The sequence below is a fragment of the Pinus tabuliformis genome, chromosome 6, assembly GCF_031772625.1.
Source record: "Pinus tabuliformis cultivar Carrire ecotype Pingquan chromosome 6, CPIR1, whole genome shotgun sequence".
Lineage (NCBI taxonomy): Eukaryota > Viridiplantae > Streptophyta > Pinopsida > Pinales > Pinaceae > Pinus > Pinus tabuliformis.
Window position 1 is genome coordinate 707,016,834 of NC_142292.1, and position 7,823 is coordinate 707,024,656.

Consider the following 7,823-nt stretch of genomic DNA (forward strand, 5'->3'; position numbering starts at 1 on the left):
ATATGTGTTTTTATTTAAATTAAAATTATTATAATACTATATTTAATATATACTTTCTTTATTTATGTAATTAATTCTTTTAACTTGGGTTCATAACCACGTGACTCGGTACTAATTGCTTCCCTTTCGTATTTTAATAAATCTCTCACTGTATGATGTCTTTAGCACAGCACTCTTCCTTAACGAGTCCATCATTTTAAAGTCCCATTTTATTTGTCTAAAGCATATTCCCATGTCCACGAGCACAAACCCTCGGCCCACCACCGACAAAGGCCTTCTCCATCATGGGACCCCTCGAATACGTTTTAGATTTTTATAAGTTTCTTTGAAATCTATTATAGATTTGAAATAATTATTGGTGAGAATAAAATGTAAAAAGAATATCTTTTGATATAGTGATTTTTATAGGATATTAATTTTTTGTGTAATTATTTTATTTTGTTTTTATTATATTTATTTTAATTAAAAATATATTTTAATTATTTTAAAATATCTCTTATCTATATCTTTGATATTTATTTTTAGGTCGATAGGCCTTCCTATGCATCAACAATTGTCAACACTTTTATTAGGTCGATAGGCCTTCCTATGCATCAACAATTGTCAACACTTTTAATCTGAACCGTTTGATCAAGTTTGACAGTTTCAACCATTGATTTGAAGTTGACTGCTTTTTCCAAATATTTGAGTTGCCTTTTTTTCACCTCTAGTTCTGCTGTGCATTGAACCTGGCCCTTTGAGTTGCATTACTGTTTTTTCCAATTCTTTTGTCACTCTCGAAGATATGCATTACTGCTTTTTCCAATTCTTTTGTCACTCTCGAAGATATTTTCACTGCTTTTTCCTTTTCTTCCCCGGCTTTTGGAAAATTTTTTGCAAGCCCTAAACTTCATCTACCAAGCTTCATCTACCATCACCTTTGATGCGAAACTTAGAACATTGACCTCCGCAGTGGATCGGGATACTCTGTCTCCTGCAATGCTCGGCGGATACCTTTCTTACAAGGTAGTCATTGAACCGTATATTGTAAATTTTGTATTCGTCAAGCTATTTCCATTAACAATTTTATAGTCATATGTTTGCAGCATAAGTATTAAAAATTCCATTAATATTCTTTCTAAATTAGAAGGATCTTAAATGAGTTTCGTTAATATTTTTCTGGTTAGATGCTTGAATGATAATACGTCTGATGATGGATTCAATCGAAAATATATAGTATCATGCACTGTGGAATCGAATTGCTCACGGGATTTTAAGGTTTCACGGAATTGTTCGTGTAGCATCTGTTAGCAAGAGAGAACACACCAACGCATTAGAAATTCATCTAACACTTTTTTTTCCCATTTGCCAAGTTAGTATTGCATTGCTTTTTGTTTCGTGAGATCAGTTGCCATGGTTAATAGAGAGAACGAAAGTAATGGATCCCAAGTATCCTCTCGAGTAAGCGAGGAAATAGTAGAATTAGCAGTAGAACTGCTCTTGACGGTGACTAATTTAAAGCCTAAGGATCAAAAACCTCAAGGCCTGGGTTGCAATGAGTTTGTTTATTTGGTTGTTACGCTGAAAAGGAGATCTGATGGTACACGAACGATTCCCTTGAGCATCCCAGTACCTCATCCCCTGTTTCGTTTTGATGGAAGCCAAAAGATCTGTTTGATTATCGGCAATGGAAAAGAGGTTTTACAAGCTGCCGAGACCAAGATTAAGGAGGAGGATTTACCCATTTCAAAGGTCTTTGATTGCAAACAGCTAATGGCTGATTGTAGGACATCCGAGGATAGGGAAAAACTGCGTCTGTCTTTTGGTTTGTTCATGGCAAATAAAGTAGTACGGATCCCTAAGTTCACAGGGTTAGAATACCCCACAGATCAAAGGAATATGGTCCCCGTGGATTTGACCCACCAGAAATGGAGGGGAGAACTAGAGTCAGCTTGCAGTTTGGCTTATATCTCCTTTAACAGTACTGGTTGTGTTGCTAATGTGGCTAGGGTTTCTCAGAGCAGCAAGGAAATAGTGGAGAATGTTGTTGTTGTTATCGACAGTCTTGTGTCCGCGCTTCCAGAAAAGTGGAATAACATCCGTCATATGTGTCTGAAGACCTTGGGCTCTCTGGACTGTTCACTTTACAGTTACTCTAGAATGCTGCCCATTGAGATGGAAGGTGTGGAAAAAGAAGCACAAATTGACCGACCAAAGATAAATGGGGAAGAAGGGATTACAGGTGGGCTTTCTAGTAAGAAAAGGACTAGTGATGCAGAGAAAACCCCGAACACAAAGAAGAAGAAAGGATCCTCTTTAGAGGGTGAAACGGGATTTTAAGTGGTCAAGATGTCGGTGATGGAGTTCCAATGGATGATTCTCCTACAACTCCAGCACACGAAAAGATTATTGAGTCTGTAGATTTGCAATGTGGGGTCGCGGCCAACAGCATCGATGCTTCAAAAAAGAAGAAAAAGTCGAGGAAATCGAATAAAACCCCTGTTAGGGCTGTTTGAGTCTGCAGTTTCAAGTTACGTTTTTATTTGTCAACTTCGTACTAACATATACTTCTGTCCAGGAAATTGTCGATGCTTGACTCTATAGGTTGTGTATTTGCTATGGCAATTTGATGTCTGGTAATAGTTGACACTGGTTAACTCCTGTGGATATAAGACAGGTTTTGAATTTGATGTTTGGCATTTGAATGTCTGTTTTTCGGGGCTCGATCTCTGTATAAGTCGATTCAGATTTTTGAGCAATTCATATTATTTAACAAAAACTATTATGGGAATGTTCCCAACTAATTTTTCTGTATGCTTTTTGTTTCGTGAGGAGGTTTAATTTCTGGCTTTAAGCTCAGTGGTTCGATACTTTCTTGATTTGTATTATTTCCCGTTCCGTTACCGTGGTTGATATGATTTATTTCTTTCATAAATTCAACGTTTAATGACAGAAAGATATTTCAGGTCCAATTCAATTTTTGTTTTGAGGATTTTATTTTTGAAATATAGCTAGTACTATTGAAGAGTTTATGAACAAAATAGATTTGAAATGTGGTTGGATATTTCTAAAGTTTTCTCTTTGACGCATCACATAAATATTGTATGTAATCGAACATGCTATTTTTTTTTGCTATTTCTAGTATTGTTGTTTTTACCTTGGTACTTTTGAAAAATATCTCCCTAAGTGTAGCCAGTTGTAATCATGAATTGCTCTGATTCCTTACATATATGTAACATTTTGAGTGTGGTTTCTATTGTTCATGGAATGCTAGATGTTATGCTACTCATGTTAAGTTATCTTTGTTTTTTTTTTCAAAAAAGTTATATAGGAATATGTTTACCTTACATGGGCTTCTGCAATGACATTTATAGAGTGGTTAGTTGTTTGTTTTTAAAATAAAATACATTTACATGAAATTTTCTAATTCTCTTCTTTTTTGTTTTAGTCATGTCAGCGTTTTTAAATACATGTGAATGAATAGAAAGTCTTGTGGTTTTCTTTAAGTATTTCTGCTTTGACACGCTGCTTTGTTCTCTTTTTCACTTCCAGTATAAAAATCTTACATTCCCAGTCTGTTCTGTCTCCTATATCTTTTACTCTATTTCATATTTAATAAACTGTACAATATCAATAGCAGCGAAAAAGGTGGCCCGACCTTTTATAAAAATTCAACAATTCCAACTTCATAAATCTATCGGCCTCTCTTTATACCTTTTGGTACAATTGCTAATTAAATAGTGTTTATCGTGCAAACAAAACTCAAGCGTAATTTACAATTAAAGATAACACTGCAGTGTAATTTACAGTCAAGGATACAACTGCATTCATATCAAGGTCCATGGACCACCAAAAATGTTTTTTGGAACGGTTTTGAAAAAAAAAAGTGACTATATGCATGAACCGTTTCAAATTCATTAAAAAACAAATTTAATTTACCGTGATGACCAAAGTTTGTAGTTGATGTGATGTTATTGAATTTTATAATCCACTTAAGGGATATGTGTTCTCAGCGTTGGTTGATTTAATTTACCATGATGAGCAAAGTTTGTAGTTGATGTGATGTTATTGAATTTTATAATCCACTTAAGGGATACGTGTTCTCAGCGTTGGTTGAAATTGGATACCAGGGGTATTAAAATGTTTTGTGTTTAATTAGGAAGTGAGAATATTGTAAAAATATGAATATTAAAATTTATTATTAAAAGTGTTATTTGGCTAAATAAAATGGATTTTGAAATTAAGAAAAAATAAATAGGATGTGAATTTAGAACTTGGAAGTATATAATCTTGTTATTATAATAAGAAATAACTTGTTTTTTTCTTAAATATTATTTAGGGTAAAAATTTATAATAAGATATAAAATTATTGTTAATTAGTTAAGAGGTTAAATATATAGATAAAATAAAAGGGTGGTGAATCACTTTGGTAAAACAATTATAAGTTTGTTGTATTTTAATTTTAATTTTTTAAGATGTTTCATCATTAATAAGATGGAAAAAAAACTAAAAAATCAATTTTAATGAAAATTTATTGTTATCAATTGTAAAGTTAGTTTTCTTTATCATATGTTTATCAATTATCATGTCTTTTTATCAAAGGGAAAATATTAGTATAATATACAATCCATAAAGAATTGGGAGTTTGATGTGGAAAATATTTAAAGTGGATTGGAATATCTTTAAAGTACATATAGAATAAAATTTAAGATGTTATGACTTTGTTTCGAGGATATCTCATCTTAAAAAGGGGAAAGAAAATGATACAACAATGAAATAATAGTGCTAACAACTAGCATTGTGTAAAAATAAGTATAAGGAGATAAGGGTATTAAAAAAAAAAAAAATTCTAAGATTGATTCTTAATCATAACAATATATGTTTAACGAAGTTATCTAAGAAGGAATGAAAAGGGAGGAACTTACAAATTTATTATTAATGATAATGAATGGTAGTCATGGTGACCATGACCAACTTGGAATAATGAGATAACATAGATCCTAGAGGGATGTTGAATAATCTTAATTCATAGTTAGTATTCATTGTTTATATAAGTAAATTAAATTAATTCATGATAAGAATGCTTAAAGCTTATTGTTGTTTTATAGTTGATAAGTATTGAGATGATTATCATCTTAATGATGTTTCATAATGAGATGGTATGTGGTAAACATATATAGTTCGGATGAGAGGGTAATGATTTATATGCGGTTATTATTTATTTATTTATCACGATAATAACATTGAATGCTCGTGATGAATATGATATGCATAGGAATTATGATGTTATATTTAGGTATATTGACATGTGGTTCATTTATTATGTGATGATATATCTTTGATGTTCATATGTTGATGTTATAACTTATGAGGATATTATGATGTAAAGCATGTGGTAATAGCAAACATATTTTATAACATGAGAATGTGGTGATTAACAATGATGTTATGTTATTATGATAACATGCAAGAGTTGACATGTATATTATTTTCTATGATACTATGATTATAACTAATGTAGTGGTTGCATGTTGAGATGTGGTGACTGACATGAACTCCACAAATGGGCCGAGAGGGTCGGTTTATTTGATGATCTCGTGGGAGCCCATACTTGCGAGGGAGAATATGTAACACCATATGGGCTGGGGACATACTCAATCAACACTACATATGCCAGTGGTTCCTTTGTCTTGTATAGCTCTTGATGGATAGCTCTTGAGGGGCTATGGGACCATCTTGAGGAGGCCAAGTGCTTGATATTGTAGGCTAGGTGCCTAGTATTGGATTGGGATGCCGAAGTCTGGTGGGGGTGTAAGGACTTCGATGCCTGGGGTTGTGTGCCTTAGTAGTTGTGGAGGGAGTGGGCCAACCTTGCGAGATGCCCGGAGTCATTAAGTACCGTACCGGATGCCTGCCTTGGGGCAGATGAGGTCTGAGTCAGGCGCAAGCCTTGGGGCCAGCCTTGGACTAGGATATAGACCGGGGAGGCTTATGCCTGGTTCCGAAAGTGGGAAAAGGACAGAGATTCCTTGAGATTTCCCGGGTGTTGTGAAAACTTTCGATGCCTGTTGGTTATACTAGTTCAGCAGAGGGTGTAGGGAAAACATGAAGTAATAAATAACTAAATAAATAAAATGCTAAATAATTCAACTTAACTTCGGGACAAAGTTCCTTAAAAAGGGGGAGTATGTAATGTCCCTTAATAATAATAAAAATAATAAATAACAAATAATATAATATAATATTAAAAAATAAGAAAATAAATGATAAACAATAAAGAAAAGATAATAATAGTAAATAAATAATAAATAATGAAGAAAACATAATAATAAATAAATAAATAACAATAATAGAGTTCTAAATAAATATAAATAAAAAATAAACTGTAAAAATAATAAAAATAAGTAAAGTTAACAAAAAGTAAAATAAAATAAGAAAGAGTTAAATTAAGAGAACTTTAAAAATAGTAAAAATAAGTAAAGTTATCAAAAAGTAAAAATGAATAAAATAATAAAGAATTATATTAATAGAATTACTAAATTAAGTTAAACTTAAAATAAAGAAATAAAAGTTGTATGTTGACACATGGAGTGTGTGCATGTGGTTCCCCTTCCAATGTTTGCTATATTTAATAGACGGTGAGCAAGATGAGAGAGCATTCCATGATTCCATCATCCATTCTCTTGGGAGAAAAGTGTTGTGTGACAAAGGATTCTCTCGTAGTAGTATGTTGATTGAAGGCTCGGGGGTGGCTAGTTGTAGCAAGATTTTGTGCAATTGAGCCTACGGGTGGGTGGAGAGTCGTCCTCAAAACTTTGTTGCGATTAGCAGGATTCAAATAGCATTCAACTCCGAAATCACAAGTAAGGAATATCATCACCACAGGTAAGTTGTCTCTGCTCATATTTCTGAAATTCGATGTTAAATTGTTGATAAATTATGTGTTGATTATAATTTGCATGATTAATCTAATTAGTTGCATGTTTTAATTTCGGGGTTGTTACATATGGTATTAGAGCTAGTTCCCACTCTGTGTGACCTCTAGGTAAAGGCTCAAGAAAAATACTTGATTAGATTTATCCATAATTTTATTTGTGATGAAATTTAAAGCAACCAAATTTCAAATTTTAGTAATTGTCTAGGACAATTACATTATTTATGCTATTCATTAATCTTTTTCTCATATAAAAAAATATTTGAGAAAATACTTAATAATATTCCTATAAATACTCTAAGTATATGTGTTTTCATTTAAATTAAAATTATAATAATAATATATTTAACATATACTTTATTTATTTATATAATTAATTCTTTTAACTTGGGTCCATAACCACGTGACTTAGTCCTAATTGCTGCCCTTTTGTATTTTAATAAATCTCTCAGTGTATAATGTCTTTCGCATAGCACTCTTTCTTAACGAGTCCATCATTTTAAAGTCCCATTTAATTTGTCTAAAGCATATTCCCATGTCCACGACCACAAAGTGTTTTACTGCCTTAAAGACAACAAATGCTTGTTTGCCCACTGCTAAGTAATTATTTTTTTCTCCCTTAAAGGAAGAGCTCATGAAAGAAATAAGGATTTCATGATCAAGCTCATTTCTCTTGGTAATTACACAACATATGTAGTATCGGAAGCAAAAGTGTAAAGTGTAAAATCTTTGGAGAAGTTTGGGCTCATCAAAGTAGGAGCTTCAAAGATGGCTTACTTGATTGTGTAAAAGGATTGTTTTTCTGATCTCCTCATTTAAAGTTAAATTTCTTTCTCACCAAGTCTTGAAGTGGTTTGACAATTTCAAAGAAACTGGGGATAAACCATCTGGAAAAATTTATCTTTCCTAG

At 32.4% G+C, this 7,823-nt stretch overlaps 1 pseudogene; it reads left to right on the top strand.

Annotated features, from left to right (window-relative positions):
- Positions 1-1,392: 1,392 nt before the first annotated feature.
- LOC149260638 (uncharacterized) lies at positions 1,393-2,495 on the top strand (annotated as a pseudogene).
- The last annotated feature ends 5,328 nt before the right edge of the window (positions 2,496-7,823 follow it).